We start from the raw sequence: 19,762 nt of genomic DNA on the forward strand, positions 1-19,762 counted from the left end.
TTTCAGATGTGAAGCCAACTGGCCTGCAATTACAGTTGTTTTGTCTCCTTGCCTTATTGAATAAGGGTGTTACACTGGCTATTTTCCAATCCTCTGAGTCCTTTCCAGAATCTAAGGATTTCTGGAAGATTACTTCCAGTGCATCCATTATCTCTATAGCTAGTTTGCCTCAATATCCTAGCATGCAACCTATCAGTCCAGAGAACGTGTAGACCTCTAGTTCCATTAGTTCCCTGGTATATTTTCTCTAGTGATAATTACTGTACTTTTTGCCTCTCCCCCATTTTAGCCACAATTGTTTGGTATTTTTGGAATGCTATTCATGTCCTCTGAAGACTGATGCAAGCTATTTATTCAACTTCCCTGCCATTTCCTGGATCCCAATTATTATTTCCCCAACATTTTTCTCTCAGGGTCCTAGGCTCACATTGGCTTGTCTTTTCCTTTCATCTATTTAAAGATGTTCTTTCTGTCTGTTTTGATATTTTTCTCTGATTTAACCTCAAGCTTATTTTCTCCCTCTTCATTACTTTTTTTAGTCACCTTTTGTTTCTTAAAACTTTCCTGATCCTCTGATTTGCCAGTCATCCTTTCCACACTGTACATTTTTTAAAATTTGATTCGGTTCTTAACTTCCAAGCTTAACCATGGTCCTTCCATACCTTGGAACTATTCTTCCACAATGGAAATTATTTTATACATTATTGCTTCTTGAGATAAAGGTATTGTTGGCTGGGCCAGCATTTATTGCCCATCCCTATTCACCTAGAAGTCAGTTAAGTGTCAAAAACATTGTTTTGGTGCTGATGTAGGCCAGACCAGATAAGGATGGCAAATTAGCGAACTAGGTCTTTTTTACAACAATCAACATTTGTTACATTTTTGCCATTAGACCAGCTTTTTAATTCTAGATTCTCACTAAATTCAAATTTCACCATCTACCATGGTGGCATTCAAACCTATGTCCCCAGAACATTAGCCTGAGGTCCTGCAATGCTAACCCAGTGATACTACCAGTATGACACTTCCCCCCACTTAATGGTGAGCCATGAAATATTTTCATAAAGCTTTGTCATTGTTCTTCAACGATCTTTTCTGCTAAACTCATTTCTCGGACCAGGATTCCAGTAGGAAAGTTAAATAGGGTGGTGACAAGGACTTTAAACTAGTTTAAGGAGGGCTAGGGGGAATGATGAGGTAATTAAGTTTCCAGAACAAGTAAGAAAAAAAAAGAAACACACATAGTGTGGCATGGTGGCTCAGTGGTTAGCACTGCTGCCTCATAGTACCAGTGACCTGGGTTCGATTCTAGCCTCAGGTCTGTGTGGAGTTTGCACATTCTCCTTGTGTCTGTGTGGATTTCCTCTGGGTCCTTTGGTTTCCTCCCACAGTTCAAAAATGTACAGGTTAGGTGGATTGGCCATGCTAAATTGCCCATAGTATCTCAGGATGTGCAGGCTAGACAGACTAGCCATGGGAAATGCAGGGTTACAGGGATAGGGTGGGATACCCTTCAAAAAGTTGGTGTGGACTTGATGGGCCAAATGGCTTGTTTCCACATTGTAAGGATTCTATGATTCATGTATAAACTAATATCTTAGTCCTAGCTTAAACCACCAAGTGATAGAATGTAAAAAAGCCTATTTTAAATAAGTGTACACACTGTAAGGATTGTAAAAAAAAACATAAATGATTTGAGAAAAATGGGGGGAGAAAGGACTTAAGAATCAAATTAAAAGATCCTGAAGTGCTAATCAGAAACGAGAACAAAAAAGATTGGCAGTGAATTGTTATGACTATTAGAAAACATGATTTTTGAAAGATATATTAGGATCGACTCAGTACCAATGAAAAGGGAAAGCTACCAAAGATCTTAAGGATTTCAATAATGGCACCAAGGAGGACAGTAAATTGGTCAGGAAGACATCTATATTTAAGGTGAAATGAGTATTCCAGTCGTTAAAGCTCTTTAGGAAATTGAAGTGTTTTGGGATTTTATGATGGAAAGCTAAATATAAAACAAAATTGAAAAAACGAAAGAGTCCATAGTCCCAGAAGATCATAGGCTCCTCTCTCATACAAAAGTAATGAGCAGTGATGAATTTAGCCTGAGGGTCACCACGCCTCAGGCGAGGAGTGAGCTTGGGAAGGTAATAAAGCAAAGCACAAGATACAGCAGCAGAATAATTTACAAGCTCAAGGAATATTGCGAGATGTGATATTGTGCTAACATGATTCTGCAGGTCAGAGGTGTGCTAACTTTGTGACTTTGATGTGAAATCTAGAACATGACAGTGCTCGAAACCTTTACAAAATAGTAATTAAAGGGCATCCAGTAAAAGCTAGCCTTCTCAGCCAAAACTAGTAAATGGGTGAGAGAAACATGGACTTTGTTAGCAAGGCAGTATGGAAATGAGTATAGTGTGAGTTCTGTAAATTACTTGAAGATCAGTTGGAGCAGCAGAATAAGCCTGCATGAACTGAAATAAATAAATGGAAAGTTGAACAGAGATTTTAAGTGGAGATTCTCCATTTAAAGATGACTAAATATTTGAATTAATCTACCAAGTAATATGTTAGAGGCATTCGAGATGTATTGAGCTTGAGGCTCATACAGTCTTTTTCACCTTCAGCTAACCACAGAGGAGAGGAGGAATAAAAAAGATGTTTCATTATGATTTAAGCACAATTGTATGAGACAAGGGACAATCAACATTGGCTATTTGCTTTAAAGATGACAAAGATTAAAAGCAGAAACTACATATGCTTCTAAAAGTACAACAGATAATGTAACAGAAGAACAAGGCACAATATATTTTGCTCAATTTATATGCTGTTTCATATTATTCTATGATATACCAAACATCAACATTAAAATGTAATTATGCAACAGTGTGTAATAAAACTAGCACTGCTTGCCAACCAGTTGAATTTTAATTCTGGTTTCCAGCAATCTATTTTAACTGCTAAGACTATAGTAGCAATTCCACATTTAAAAAATTCAAGCACAATAAAATATAGAAATGTATAATAACAGTTCATTGTTTTATCAATTTGCTTGGAATATTGTGAGTACAGACAGGTTTAAAGCTTTGTGATTCTCTCAAACTGCACTTGATTATATACAGTGAAAGTGATTTACCAACTCATTTCAGCGGCTTGTGCACATTTTTGCAGCTCCAAAGAAGCCCGCTATTTGAAGGTTATGGCTACAAGAGCATAAAATGAATTTGATATGAGAAACTCGGGTTAGCAGACAATACAACTTTGCATGTGTTTATAACAATGAAATAGGATTAGGTAGAGGTTAGTAAGATGATTAACCTCTTCTTCAGTTCCAAGCCTGCACACTTTCAAGTACAAATAAAAGTGCTGCAGTGAAGAATCAATGCAGCAGCAATAATGCATGATTGCATGATTGAATTATAAAAGGACCACAATTTTTGTTTCAATTAGTAACTTTATTGTGCGTAGCGTAATTAAAATGAATGACATGACCTATTCTGTGACAAAACACAAGTAGTGACACCATGCTTTAAAATGATGCATTTAGATAACATTTTATCATCCAGCACTCTCCCATAAAGGACATTACAAACTGTCTTTTTTACACAGCATTTTGGTTGTCTTTGCAGGACTGGTGTCCGAAATGTAGGCATCTTGCTCATGGGATTTGAGTCCAAGGGTAATATCCCTCATCCTGTTCCACGTGGAAGGCAGGCAATTACCTCAGTCAGTTATTCATGCTACAGCATGACACTGAGTCATAGTCACTACATATTTAGAGTATATTTTCATCATATTTCTTCAAATTAATCTCTTTTTTACATTTGGAATTACATTTGAGCAAGTTATATGTGCATCACAGTGTTTGAGTGTCAAGGAGTATTTATGGTGGATGTTGCTTTATGACATGAGGAATCATAATGCGCAGGAGAACTGTGTGCCTCTCCTGCTGCTGCAGAGCCTCTTCATATGTGAGTCTCGACAAAGACAGAGCGACAAGGTTGCTGCTCAGATTCTATCCTCGCATCAAGTGAGACTCAATGTCTTCAGCAGCAGTTCAAAATTTCTGCCATAATATGCAGAAGGAATGGGCTTGAAAGTCCACGTGTTTGCACTCCAAGCTTTATTTTATTATTGGTAGAAAATATTGTCCCACTTTAGTAAGATTAGGGGCTTGAGTGGCAGCTGGGGCACGACTGAGTATTCATGAGGCCGAGAGTTTCAGGGATAGCACGTGTCAAGATGTGATCACTTTGCAGCTCTAATAAGTACAGGCAGAGAAGCAATGAAGTGACCACTAGACAGAAGAAGGCAACCAGTTATGTTGTGAGGGAATCCCCCAAATACATATCACAGTAGTGGTAGGTGTGTTGTTAGTGAGGAGAGTAGACAAGTGCTTTTGCAGATGTGACATGTTTCCAGGATGCTATGTTACTTCTCAGATGTCAAGATGTCACTGAATGGCTGCAGGACATTCTGAAGCGGGATGTTGAACAGCCAGCGGTCACAGTTTAAGTTGAGAGCAATGGCAAAGGAAGAAAGAGAATTGAGGTTCTGGAAGCAGACTTTGAGAAGTTAGGTGGGAGATTAAAAAGCAGGACTTCAAGAGTAAAATCTCCAGATGATTCCTGGGGCCATACAGCGATAACACCAGAAGGTTCAAGCAGATGAGTGTGTGACTGGAGATATGGTGCAGGAGGGAGGGCTTCAGAGTCCTGAGGCATTGTCCATCTCTGGGTGAGGTTGGAACTGTGCAAGTTAAATGGGTTACATCAGGGACACAACTGACATTCTCGTGGGCAGGTTTGCCAAAACCGTTTGTGTGAATTTAAATTGGAATGACAGTGGGATGATCTGTAGCTCAGTGGAGGAGAGAGGCTGAAATGGAATTCAAAGCTAAGACATAGTGAACCTGGAAGGCAGAAATTCACCAAGACTCCTTAGAAAGCTCCTTCCAAATCCATGACCACTACCATTAAAAAGGATAAGGGCAGCTGATATATGGGAACACATTCACCTGCAAGCCATCGTCATTCTGACTTGGAAATGCAATGCCTTTCCTTCAGTTTTGCTGGGCCAAATTCCTGGAATTACCTCCTTGAAGGAATCGTAGGAGTATCCATATCCAGAGAAAACAAAGGCTAGAGAAGAAAAACTGGGTTTAGCAAGGTTAACTGGGATATGTTTTAATATAAGCATCCTAAGGAGTAATGTAGATGAGTTGAGGGAAATTGTAATTATATGGGAGCATTTGTTTTTATTCAGTCATGTTATGGAGATGTTGTTGGCTGACCAGCTTTTATTGCCCAGCCCCAGTTGCCCTTGCGAAAGTGGTGGTGAGCTGCCTTTTTAAACCGCTGCAATTCTTGTGATATGGATACTCCTACGATTCCTTCAAGGAGGTAATTCCAGGAATTTGGCCCAGCAAAACTGAAGGAAAGGCATTGCATTTCCAAGTCAGAATGACGATGGCTTGCAGGTGAATGTGTTCCCATATATCAGCTGCCCTTATCCTTTTTAATGGTAGTGGTCATGGATTTGGAAGGAGCTGTCTAAGGAGTCTTGGTGAATTTCTGCTGTGCATCTTGTAGGTAGTACACACTGCTGCTACTGAGAGTCAATGGTGGATGGAGTGGATGTGGTGCCAATCAAGCAGGCTGTTTTGTTCTGGATAGTGTCAAGCTTCTTGAGTGTGGTTGGGTCTACACTTGTGCAGGCAAGTGGGGAGTATTCCATCACACTGTTAACTTGTGCCTTGTAGATGGTGGACAAGCTTTGGGAAGCCAAGAGGTGAGCTATCCACTGCAGGATTCCTCGCCTCTGACCTAATCTTGTAGCCACTGTGTTTATGTGGTGAGTCCAGTTGGGTTTCTGGTCAATTTATAACCTCCAGGATATTGATTGTTTGGGATTCAGTGATGGCAATGCCACTGAATGTGAAAGGGTGACGGTAAGCTTCTCTCTTGTTGCAGATGATCATTGCCTGGCACTTTTGCAACCCAAATGTTGCCATCAACATTCCCTCTAAGCTGCTTCCATGTAGGCTAATCGGCAGACTATGCATTGACATCTGCTCTTGGAAGTTGATGGTCTTAGACTTTGATGTTCCCACGGCAGTAAAACAATTAAGGAGCATAGCTTGCCATGTGCCAACCCAATCTGAATATTGCCCTATTCTTGCAAATGGACAATAGGAGTAGTGAATGGTGCTGAATTGTGGCAAAACATTCAAGGAGGAAATAGTAAAATTTTAAGGCAAATACATTTTCTTAAGGACAAAGCATGGGGCCAAGTCCAGAGAACCTGGATGTCAAGGGACATAAAGATTAGGATTAAGGAAAGAAGTTGAGTTTATGGGAAATCACTAGGGGAGTACTAAGAGTGCAGGGGAGAACTTAGAAGGAAATTAGGAAAGCAAAGAGAGTGCATGAGAAAGCATTGGTGGATAGAATAAAGGAAAACCCAAAGACGTTTATTTTGAACATATAAAAAGCAAGATGCCAACAAGGAAAAGAGCAGAGCCCATTAGGGACCCTAGAGGCAATCTATGTGTTCACTCGGAAGATGTGGGCACAGGCCTCAATGAATACTTTGCATTGATCTCCACAATGGAGATGAATGAAGCAAGTATATACAACAGGATGGGAGGACTGTGAAATATTAGAAGAGATTAACATGAAGAAAGAGGAGCTATTATCATGTTTAGCAGCTTTAAAAGTGGATAAGTCTGCAGGCCTGGATGAGATTGAATCATAGAATCATGCAATATAGAAGGTGCCATTTGGCCCATCATATGTGCACTCACAAAAAACTACTCTAAATCTGTACTTGTCCCAATTTCCAGCATTTGGCCCATCATCTTAATTGCAATGACATTTCAAGTGCTTATCCAAGTACTTTTGAAAGGTTTTGCGATTTCCCACCTTAACTACTCTCCTAGTAAATTCTAGAGTCCCACTATCCTTTATGTGAAAAATGTTTACCTCAAATCCACTCTAAACCTTCACCTTAAAATTATGCCCCTTCATTATTGAAGCTTCAACTAAGGAGAACAGGTGCTTCCTATCCACCCTGTCAATGCCCCGCATAATCTTATGCAGCTCAATTAGGTCCCCCCTCAGACTTCTTTACTGTAAAGAAAACAACCTAAACCTATCCAGCCTCTCTTTTTCGCTAAAATGCTCCAACCCAGGCAACATCCTCTTTCCTCCAGTGCAATCACATCCTTCCCAAAGTACAGTGACCAGAACTGCACACCGTACTCCAGCTATAGTCTAACCAAAGTTTTGCATGGCTCCAACTTAACCTGCTGCATCCCTCTCTCATCAGAAATTAGAAAATTTTTTCAATTTCACCTCCAATTTCCACCCTGCTCTCAACTTCACCTGGTCCAGTCCTGACTACTCCCTTCCCTTCTTCAACATCAGTTTCCATTTCTGGGGATAGACTGGCTACCAATATCCATTACAAACCTGTTGGGTCCCACATTTACCTTGACTATATATCCTCACACCTTGCTTCCTGTAAGGACTCCATTCTCTCAGTTGCCCTGTCTCTGTTGTATTTGTTGTAATGATGCAACCTTCCAAAGGATGCCTCAGAAATCACAGAATTCCTGTAGTGCAGATAGAGGCCATTCAGCCCTGCACCATTCCCCCCCGCCTCTGAGAAGCATCCCACCCTATCCCTGTAACCCACATTACCATTGTTAATCCACCTAGCCTGCACATCAGTATGGGGCAATTTAACATGGCCAATCCACCCAACCTGTACACCTTTGGGCTGTGGGATGAAACCTGGAAACCCACGCAGCCTTGGGAAGAACATGCAAACTCCACACAAACAGTTGCCCAAGGCTAGTATTGAACCCAAGTCCTTGGTGCTGTGAGACAGCAATGCTAATCACTATGCCACTGTGCCACCCCAAATGTCCACCTTTATCTTCAACCGAGGACTCCCTGCCTTCATGATTGACAGGGCCCTCTGTATGTATTCCAGGCTGGAGAGGCGGCAATGACAGAAATATCAGGGGCCCTAGTCGTAATTTTCAAATGCTTCCTAGCCACAGGTGAAATGTCAGAACACTGGGGGACTGATAATATTGCTCCATTACTAAAAAAAGGAAGAAAGGGATAGAGACAACACAATTTGGAGCTGGAGGAGCACAGCAGGCTAGGCAGCATCAGAGGTTCAGGAAAGTTGACGTTTCGGGTCAGGACCCATCTTCAAAAATAAGGTGGGGGAAGGGAGCTCAGAAATAAGTAGAGACAGGAGGGGTGGGGGCTGGGGATGGTAGGTGGTATGGTGATAGAGACAAATAGGCAGGGAGTGTTGGGGATTGGTTGGTGGGAAGGGTGGGGCAGATAGGTGAGGAAGAAGATGGACAGGCTGTGTCAAGTCAAGGAGGCGGGGATGAGAGGGAGGGTTGGATATCGGATGAGGTGGGGGTGGGGAAATTTTAAAACTGGTGAATTCTATGTTAAGGCCATCGGGCTGTAGGCTTCCAAGATGGAATATGAGGTGTTGCTCCTCCAGTTTGCAGAGGGGTGTCATTGTGGCACTGGAGGAGCCCCAGGATGGACATGTCACCCAGGGAGTGGGAGGGGGTAGCTGTGGGAGTTGGTGGGTTTGAAATAGACATCGGCGTTGAGGTGGTTACCTGAGATGGAGACGGAGAGGTCCAGACAGGGGAGAGAGTTATAGGAGACGGTCCAGGTGAATTTGAGGTTGGGGTGAAAGGTGTTAGTAAAGTTGATGAACTGTTCAAGCTCCTCGTGGGAGCACAAGGCAGTCATCAATGTAGTTGGGGAAGAAGTAGGGGATAGTGCCAGTGTAAAGGCGGAAAGGGATAGACTAGGAAATTACAAGCCAGTCAGTCTAACCATGGAGGGAGTGAAGTTATTCAAAAGAATACTGAGGAATGGCCAATATCTGAACATATGGAATATTTGCCTTTATTAGCCAGGGCAATTACTACAAAAGCAAGGATATTTTGCTGGAACTGTATAAAATGCTGGTTAGGCCACAACGGGAGAACTTCATGTCATTCTGGTCACTACATTCTAGGAAGGATGTAACTGCACTAGAGAGGGAGAAAAGGGTAATTTACCAAGATGCTGCCTCGGCGAGAGGGTCTAAGCTTTGAGGAAAATTGGATAGGTTGGGATTGTTCTCCTTAGAGGGGTATAGGTTGAGAGGGGACCTAGGAGAGGTGTATAAGATTATGAGCAGCATAGATGGGGTGGATAGGAAGGCACTTTTTTCATTAGTAGAGGGTCAATAATCAGTGGCATAGATTTAAGGTAATATATAATGGGCTAAGAGGAAGGTTGAAGAGAATTTCCTTCATCCAGAGGGTGGTGGGAACTCACTGCCTGAATGAATGAGTGAATGAGTCATAAACTCTGGTGACATTTAAGTTGTACTTACATATTCACTTGTGTTGTTATTGTCCAAGGTTATGGTCCAAGAGCTAGAAAATGCTGTGAGTAGAGTCAAATCTTTATTGCCCAACAAAGACATGATGGGCTGAATGGTCTCTTTCTGACCTCTAAATGTCTATGAATCTATAAAATGTTTTGTTCCAGCTGCAGTACACTGCTTTAATGGTTCTTTACCCTGTGGATCCAGTGGACAGTGTATCCCAGTAACACACCGATGTGACGGTGACATTGACTGTAGAGATTTCAAATCAGATGAATCGAGCTGCTCAGGTATGAAAACAAATCAAAAAATATTTAATTACAAAATTGTTTACTTTTTTAAATGTTTAATCTAATTTCGCAAATATACCTTAATATTTCATTTATTAATAACATTGGCAATTTAATGTGCTCTTGTTGCAGAATGTCCTAATGCCTATTGTAAAAATGGAGGAACATGTATTATCGATAACAGAATTGCAATGTGCAAGTAAGTGTTTGTGTAATCATTACAGGGCATTTTATAAATACCTGATAAGAAATTCAAAAATTCAAGCTTCACCTCTTCCTGTCGTTAATGCAGATTGTCAGAGGAGGGCAAATTGCAGAATGCTGTGAAGCCATCTGCTCTACTCATTACAAATCCAAATGTTTGTAATTTGTATTCTTACGGTGCCATAATGTTGCAGATGCCATTTAAGAAAGGAGAATCATCTTGACTATCAAGCAAGCAGGCAGTACTGAGTTACACTGACAAGCCTGCACTGTTGTCAGTTCAGAGGAAGGGGAAGCTTGGGGTATACATTCCGTAAGATTGTTCATCACTATCTGAAGGCCGATGACAATTTTAATGTCAATTTGCAAGCTAGATATTTTGTCTTTGTTAATGTTCACAGCTTTAAAGACATTCACATGAGAACTCTTTAAGATTTTACGTTAAAGATTATTTTGTCCCTTTAGATGGAATTTATACCACAGTTTGGGGTATCGGTTTAGCTCAGTTGGCTGGACGGATAGTTTCTGAAGCAATGTGATGCCAACAGTGTAGATTCAGTTCCCATCACCAACTGAGGTATGGTAGCCCTCAGGTTAAATCACCGCCAGTTGTCTCTCTCTAGCGAGGCTAGTAAGACTATGGTGACATAAATACCAAATACCAAGTTGGTGCATGTGTGACAGACTTTGTCTCCTCAAAGAAGAGTTCTCATATTGGAAACTGTATCCTGATGTCCACATATTCTGTATAAAAGCTTAAATCTACTTCCCTGTAACAACAAAATGCATATTGATCCTGAAGTATAAAGGTTATATTATAGGACCAGTAATTCTGTGGCATGGATTAATGATGCAGAGAATCAGTCACGCATGGGACTGTTGCCTGAATCCATTCAAACAATCACAGGGAGTACAGTAAATGTCGGTTGACTCTTCAGTCATACTTTTCACTGGCTGCCCCTCTATTTTGTGGGTGTGCTGCCAGAGCAGTTTACAAACTGAACTATTCAGGATGGTTTTAATGTAGCCTGTTGCTATAAGAACCATGAAACTGAGCCTTGTTAATCATGGAAGTGGCCCCTCATCAGTCACACAACTCTCCCAACCATTGGCATCAATATGTCAGTGAGGCTCATTCATGAGGGAATTGCTGTCTATTATTGCTGCAATTCAGCGGTGCCACAGCAGGAATCACACTGCCAAGCACTCTGTGCCCAATTAAGGGACCTGGCTTCAGATAAGGGAGGTACTAAAGGTCACTTCCCACTCCCTCGACCATTGTCTCTGATCCCCCATTCTCTATTCCTGCAACCTCCACCCCTGATCCTGTTTCTGGCTTCATATCCCTTTGGCCCGAAGTCCCTAAATGACATTGGACCTCTAGTGGGTGCATTACTAGTAGCTGCCAGCACTTCCAATGGTGATGATGAACAATGGAGAGCTTCTGGCCTCATTAATGCATACTAAATCTAAATGTTGACCTCCTGCACAATTAATATCATTGGACATCTCTAGGTGAACTAACAGAAGGTTTCAATAGCTATTTACCTGATGGGTAAGGAGTCTTTAATACTAATTAAATCCAAAAAGTACACTAACCATTATGAAAGGCTGTTGCTTGGTAATGACCATTTTTACAGATGGAAGCGATGTTGAGCAGTCCTTTTTTTTTCTCATGCCATATTCCTTTTATCTTTTTCCTTCTAGCTCACCGTACCCATTCTGCATCACAAACTCATAATAATTTCATCAGCTATTCATTTCATCTTACTCTTATACTCAAAGCTAATCCTTAGACTGGATTTCCATAATGAGCTTAGCAACATGAGTCTGGCCAGTACCCAACTTCAGAAATCCAAGCCCTCCACCTCTGCCCATTTTCACCATGTTTTCATCACCTGAGATGTTGGCGTGCAGAGTTCAGATTTCCTGACTCCCGAGGCAGGATCGGAGTTGTGTGGATAGCAGGGCAGGCTGGATGTAAGGTCAGCCTTGGTATGTTGCAACATTGGCCCAGTTCTCCATCTCATTCTTATGGGCCCTACACTTCACTCTCCGCTGTCCAACTGCCACACCCCTCCATGCCCCCTCATGCTCCTTATGTCTATTCCATGCCCCTCCATGTCACCTTAAACGCTTATGCATTCTCCAAGATCTCACATATTCACCATGGCACTCTATAGCCCTCATGCCCCCAGGTCCCTCTGTGCTCCTATGTATTCTCCAAAGGCTCACCTAGTATCCACTATCCACAGTCCTCAGAAGACATGTATTAGTATTTTCTGAAGAAGGGTCTAGGCCCGAAACGTCAGCCTTCCTGCTCCTCTGATGCTGCTTGGTCTGCTGTGTTCATCCAGCTCTACACCTTGTTATATTAGTATTGAGTGGTCTTTTAAATGGAGAAGAGAAAGGACACCTCTAACAATTTAAAACAGTTTTTATTCAAAAGCACAAGTATCTCCCTAATAAAAATTCTAAAACTCCAAACAACACATCAGACTCAATGAAAATCAGTGAATCTTTTCAAGTGTTCATTTAATTTTAAAAACAAAAATGTATTCAGTCATAATATCAAAGACAGGTTCCATCTTCTCCTTTATCCATCTTCTATCCACCTCCCCTTCTCTCCCTGTTTATTTCAGAATCCCCTACCCCTCCCCCATTCCTGAAGAAGGGTCTCGACCCAAAACGTTAGCTTTCTTGCTCCTCTGATGCTGCTTGGCCTGCTGTTTTCATGCAGCTCTACACCTTATTATCTCAGATTCTCCAGCATCGGCAGTTCCCACTGTCTCTAATATTTTAATTACCTCTTAAAACTATAAGACAGACTGTGTACATAACCTTCTGTTGAGACATAGGTCAGTAACATTTGATACAGAGCCAAGCCTCCATAATGGTCTCAGTTGTCAAAATCAATCCTTGAAACTACAGTTAATGGAACATTGCAGTTTCTGGAACATATTGTAACTGGGTAAATGGATGCTTTCTTTTGGACCTACACCAAATGGACTGTCCATCAAAGCAGTCCAGGACCAGGTAACTATTTTCTTTGCTCAGTGAAAGCTGGAAACAATTTAAATTTCAAATTTAAAGTGCTATAGAAAACCAAATCACTTCAGATCATGTCATTTGGTTCGTTGAGCAATATTTTCTTAAGAAAAGAATGCATATGCAATCTACATTCCATGATAAGCACTTAGAGCTTACTAAGTTAAGTAAGACAAAATAAATCTGAGCAGTGATCTGGAAGCTGGTAATATTCATGGCAATGAAGCAAAATGATTCCTCTGGATCTGTTAATATCCTTAAAATGCTCCAAGTGCTTGGGTTGCGCTTTGCTACAGCATCATCAAACACGACCTAACTTTGAGCCTCAACATCAAGAATACAAAAAAAAGCATTTATCATTCACTTATCACTTGATGATACCCTTTGGCAGTTGGAAAAGGTTAAAAGCATTCCTGGTGAGAAAAACAGGGAAGAGGGATAGAGAAAGTTAAACAGTAAGAATGAAAATGGCCAAGAGAGGAAACAAATAAATAATTTGCAGTAATTAGATAAAAAAAAGACAGCACTAGAAATCAATTGATGAACAATTTATTTCATCCATAAGCATTAACACAGAAGATCCACTTGCAGATATGCTATGTATATTTTTATATAGAAAGTAGATATCATTTATCTTGTGACAGTTAAAAAATTATTGCAAGATTTTTATTTGATGCTGTCATCAAGGAATTGTGAAAAAATAATCCTGTGGAGTTTTGCGATCTATCAGGCTAGGTTTCCCTGGCAGTCCTGCAGTACTGTGAATGACACTTTTACAAAAGCACCTGGACAGATTAAAATGGGACATTAATATTCATTTGATCATGCCAATCTTTCCTGTACAAAGTCAAACAAATTGATTTCTAGCATTTTGTGCTTTGAATTTCTTGTAGTGTACTTTGCCTTTTCTTTCACTACGTTCCAGATGGGAAATTGATCATTTTCCCCAGATTTGTTTGTTGCTGGACCAGCTGAGTCCGCTTTACCTTATGAGTAAAGCAATTGAACTATTTGAAGTGGGTTCTCTTGATGTATTCAGAACGATTGCTAACACCAGAAAGTAGTAGGAACCCAAAGCAACATCATGCAAGTTTTGTCTAGATGTACCAAGTGTGTTGTGGTCTATCTAGTGATCCTTAAAGGTACCAGTGAAGGACACTTGAGAAATTCTCCTAAACAAAAATTGCCCAAAAAGCTATGGTTCTGCTGGTGTGGACACACCCTGATATTTTGCCCCCCTTTCTCAGGACCTACCTTTGGGCTATATCAGCATTAGAGTCATATTTCAGGGGTCAGGTTCAAGCCTTGGCTCAAATATTTACCAAAGTTGCAAGTCTAGGCTGTGTATTGAAACAACACTTTGAAAATATTGAAAAATTTGGTGTGTAAGTTCCACACAGCCCAAGTGCAAATTTTCATTGAACAAGAATAAAGAAGTCATGTCCTGAAAATGATGAGGAAGATGCATATGTTCCATTTCCATCCATTTCACAAAGGGGCACGTCATTAACTGGCTGGACAGCCTGCCTGCTCCATTATATTAATATCTATTCATATAATTTTATTCATATCAGAGTTTGACAACATGCAAGAACATAGTTAACATTTTAGAAAAGTACTTCATACACTTTATATAATACCAACCGGCAGTACAGCTAAAAGTGTTCCTCAAATCTTCATAAAAACAACGTGGACCATCTCCTCCTGAAACTGACCACATCTCATCACCTCCTGTGGCTCCCTTATTCCAGACTGGCCATTCCATATTGTGAGGGCCAACAGTTAACGTCTTGCTCAGTGGGGCCTGAACTCCCAGAAGAGGAAGTTGACATCAAGTTGACATCCATGAAGGAGCCCTAGCAAAACTGAAGTCAGTGGGACTCAGGTGGCAAACCCACTGCTGGTTGGAGTATACCTGGCACATAGGAAGATGACCGTGGTTATTGGAGATCAGTCATCTCAGCTCCAGGACATCTCTGCAGGAGTTCCTCAGGGTAGTGCCTTAAGTCTAAACTGCTTCAGCTGCTTTATCAATGACCTTCCCTCCATCATAAGATCAGAAGTGGAGATGTTTGCTGATGGTTGCACAATGTTCAGCACCATTTGTAACTCCTCACATACTGAAGCAGTCCATGTTCAAATGCAACAAGATTTGGATAATATACAGGCTTGGGCTAAAAAGTGGCATGTAACATTCATGCCACACAAATGCTAGACAATTACCATCTCCAGTAGGAGACAATCCAACAACTGCTCCTTGACAGTCAATGATGTAACAAAAATTGAATCCTCCATTATTGATATCCTGGAGGTTACCATTTACCAGAAACTCAGCTGGACTCACCACATAAACACAGTGGCTACAAGAGCAGGTCAGAGGCTGGGAATACCTCCTCAGTTCCAAAGCCTGTCCATCATCTATAAGAGTCAAGTCAGGAGTGTGATGGATAACTCCCCAATTGCCTGAAGAAGTTTGACATCTCCAGGACAAAGGAGCCCTTGACTGGCACCACATCCACAAGTATCCACTCCCTCTACCACCGACACTCAATAGCAGCAGTGTGTAATATCAACAAGATGCACTGCAGAAATTCACCAAAGATCCTTACTCAGCACCTTCCAAACACACGACCACTTCCATCTAGAAGGACAAGGGCAGCAGACATATGGGAACACCACCACCTTCAAGTTTCTCTCACCATCCTGACTTGGAAATAAATCACTGTTCCTTCACTGTCGCTGGGTCAGAATCTTGGATTTCCCTCCGTAAGGTCATTGTAGTCAACCCAAAGCACATGGACTGCAGTAGTTCAAGAAGGCAGCTCACTACCACCATCTCAAAGACAGATAGAGATGGGCAAGAAATGTTGGCCCAACCAGCAATGCCCAAGTCCCACAAATGAATTTTAAAAATGTTTCAGAGCACCCTGCCTCTCTGGAGGAGGAAGTAGAGGAGATGGAGCAGTATGAAATGCAGGAGGAGAAGGAGAACCATGAGGGCACCTGGTGCCACATACTTGGGGCAGAACCTTCTGGTGGTGACCCGAAACAGGAGACAGGTTTGTGGAGGGGGGTCTCAGCTGCTGGCTGTATAGCCAGAATGACCTCCATCCTACTTCTTTTTTCACATTCTTCTCCTTTCAGGCACTTAAGAGGCCAGCTATGGTCCTTTCCCTGGGGTCAATCAGAAACTGGCAGCTCTATCGAATGACAATGTCACTCAGAATGACAATCATCCAAAGACTAATATCATTGCAGGATCACAGGCCAGACGGAATGATAGTCGAAGATCTGTCACAGGACATGGAGGATAATCAAAAAGGGCAGGAGAATGACTCTCACTCACTGCCTTTGAATGAGGGACCTCCTCCTAAGAACCTGCGTTAGTTTGCTTGTTGTGCTCCCTACATTGTGAACCTCCTCTGCCTTGCACTGGGTTAATACACTGGACACAGGATGAGGCTCTTAAATGGCATGACTTTCCCACTTAACGACCTCAACTGGTGGCAGAGTAAGTGAGCTCTCCAAGGGTCTTGCTTCCACCAATCTAAGCTACAAGGTTATGGGCTCCCAAGCCACCTTCCCTCCTGCCTCAGTAAAATTCCTTCTGCTCCCAAACATGCTACAGGGGTCAACTCAGTCACAGTTCACTTAGATAATAATCATACAGCCATTTGGACCAGAAATTCCCAGCCCATTCGACTCAGCCCCTCCTTCAGGCCGCAGTCAAATCAATCCCACAATTAACAATTTGTCACTTTCACAGACACATAATACTCATCTTTAACTCTTATTTCACCATTCTAAACAAAGCAGGTTACTTTCAAAGCAGAAGGCTAATGTGAGGGTTATTGGGAAAATGGGAAATCGGAGCAAATGTGTAAATAGCTTGGTCCAAAAAAATGTACAGAAATGTAGCAATTTAATACTGTGATAAATGTCCACGTGCCTTCATTTGTACAAATACAGTTCTTTGCCCATCCTTCTTTGGTAATTCCTGCATGCTGTTTTCCTATGATACCAGCAGTGTTATGAGCAGAATGCTCAACCCCAACTCTGAGTGAGACACTCTTGACCAATTCTGTCCTGGTATATCCTTGGGGTGGAACGACCCCCCAGTCACTTTCTAAACCATTTGAACAGAGATTTAATACATGATTTTGAACTGACAAGCTGTTAAGCCATTATTATGCATGTGATCACTTTTTACTGGCTGTTGATATCACATCAACATGAGTGAGGATTGTGTGCCATATGGTTCTGTGACATTTAACAGATGACAGAGAGACCCTGATCTTCCTGTCCCCGCTAAGCCAGGCTGGCTGAGGTTTCAGTTTGGACAGCCATCTGCAGTTCTCTGCTTCCTTCCTGCAAGGAGTGAAAGAAAAAAAACACTTGCTGGTGTAAACAATGGAATGAATTGCAATGATGGACAACTTCTGTGGAGTATGACAATGAGCGAGAGCTGTGGTGTTACACTTCAATCAATATCCATCAATAATGAATGGTCAGATAGTGATGTGACAAGATACTTACACTGAGAGGGATGGGTGCATCAGAAAGATAAGCAGGAAAATGAATGATGTGCAGGACAAGGTTACAGCAGAACGAATAGCTTTGGGGTAAAATGCAGAAATGAACATACCGAAAGTACCATTTCACTTATCATTCCTGATATGATTGCATTATTAGACCTTATCTCATACAGTATCCAGAGCTGTGGCATCATATTCCTGTGGTAGGCTTTTTCCTCAAACATCAAGAAATTGAATCTCCCTGTGGAGTTTGAGCCTGAAGGATTTTCTTCAGTCAGGCATTGTTGAAGTATGATGTTACCCTGTTACCTTGTGTTTCCATTACTGCCGGTTGTGGCTCTGTGAAAAGGCCTCAATAATGCTTCATGTCTCATGTTTCCTGGAATCCCTATCAATAGTTGAGCTGAACTAGATTCATGCAGCACCTCAGCATGCCTGCTCACTCCAGTCATTCTGGAAGCCAGACTCAATACTGTGGCTGGGCGAAAAAGCCACTGATAAATTTGCTTCTGAAATCTTTGGGTTCTGCAGGCATTCCAAAGCTCCCCTGCTGAGTGGGTCAGTAAATCTAAATCCATATTATTTGATGTAGCAAAGCCATACTCTAGGACAGTTAGAAAATCCTATTTTTAGACAGACTATTTATAGTGTGCCTTTGAATATTGCATTTTGAATCTCTAGGTAATTCCTAGGATTTTTTTTCCCTTTTTTGTGTACTTTCCAGGTGCACAAGCCAATGGAGAGGAAATCGATGCCACATTCAGGTCAAACCAGCAGGATCACTGAGTCCTGCTCCAGTAACAAAGAAGGATGGAAATGGTAAAGAAAAATGTATCACTTTTAAATTCTTGTCTTCTGCAAACTCCTGCTACTACTAATTATTTTTCCTTTCTCTTAATGTAGTGTCCATGTGGGTAGGACTGAGTGTTGGCTTGAGTTTAGTTGTGCTCAGTCTGATCGCTGTCTTGGTCATACTTTCAAGAAAGAAAACAAGCAAGTACGTAACAGCAAAAGTGTTGTTATTGCTTTGTGTTGATGGATGTGTTGGACTGCTACACATAAATCTTCAAAAACATACAAACTTTAAAGAAACAAATTATGAAGTCACCTGAAATCTCTGAGTTAATTCAGTAAGAAATGTGTATAACCAGAGATAAAGCATCTTAGAAAATAAATTTAAGTGTTATAGCTCTCACTAATACAAACAAACATTGACTTCAAGATTTTACCTCAGAGACAGAGAAGAGAGAGAAGAACAGTTGCTGGAAACTCTTCTTCGGAGTCTATCCTATTGTTTACTCCCTACCCCATCCCTCTCCCTCTCCCTATTTTCTGCATTTAAGCTGAATTTTTCCCAGCTATCACCAGTTCTGAGGAACAGTCACCAGGCCCGAAATGTTAACTCTGATTTTTTCTTCACAGATGCTGCCAGACCTGCTGAGCTTTTCCAGCAACTTTGTTTTTGATCCTGATTTACAGTATCCACAGTTCTTTCGGTTTTTACTCAAAAGGGAATTGAACATCCATTTACATAAGAGAAAATGTGGGTATGCAAACTAATAACAATTAGAGTTGAATACAGACAATAATAGCAGTTGTAAATGTACAAAAAAAGAATAGGTTTTCCAAAAGGATAGGGTGAAGAAGGAACCAAGAGAGTCATGGAGGCGATCAAATCACGAGTTATAAACTGAGAAAAGACTGAATAAAAGAAGTGCATAGACGTAGTTTTAAATGTGAAGAAGTAACAATTTTTAAAATGTGCTGTAATGCTCAGAGTACAGGGGGAATAAACCAAGAGAATAGGAAACAGTTATATCAATTTTGTGAAGGAAACGTAGGTATTAATACAGCAAGATGAATGGAATGCAAATTAGCAGAAGTGGAGAAAACCAGGCACAACAATTTTTACGAGGGAAGAACAATTAAGTGGAGGGGGAGCTGCAATGTAATGAAGGAAGGAATATGTCTTGTAGAAAATATTGATATACACCAGAATTTGAGAGTCGATATCATTAGAGATCAAAGATTAAAAATGGATTGTTACAGAAGTATGATTGTCCTACTAATTGTAGCAGAGAATTCAAAGTTAAAGTCTATTGACTAATCAGGGAGGCAGGTTATTCTACTAGGAAACTTTAATTATCTACTCATTGATTAGGACAAAGAGAAAATGTAAAATTTCATTTCCATTATGTTTAGGATTCCTTCTTTATGGCCATATACAATACCTACCAGGGAAGGGACATTGCCAAA

At 41.1% G+C, this 19,762-nt stretch overlaps 1 long non-coding RNA gene across 1 annotated transcript; it reads left to right on the forward strand.

Annotated features, from left to right (window-relative positions):
• Nucleotides 1-9,600: 9,600 nt before the first annotated feature.
• Nucleotides 9,601-18,500, forward strand: LOC125481484. The gene is made up of 4 exons (XR_007261357.1): nucleotides 9,601-9,719; nucleotides 9,852-9,918; nucleotides 18,231-18,325; nucleotides 18,410-18,500. It is a non-coding gene; the product is annotated as an uncharacterized LOC125481484 (long non-coding RNA).
• Nucleotides 18,501-19,762: the final 1,262 nt, after the last annotated feature.

This window comes from Rhincodon typus, unplaced genomic scaffold (assembly GCF_021869965.1).
Source record: "Rhincodon typus isolate 14 unplaced genomic scaffold, sRhiTyp1.1 hic_rhity00002308, whole genome shotgun sequence".
Taxonomy (NCBI): domain Eukaryota; kingdom Metazoa; phylum Chordata; class Chondrichthyes; order Orectolobiformes; family Rhincodontidae; genus Rhincodon; species Rhincodon typus.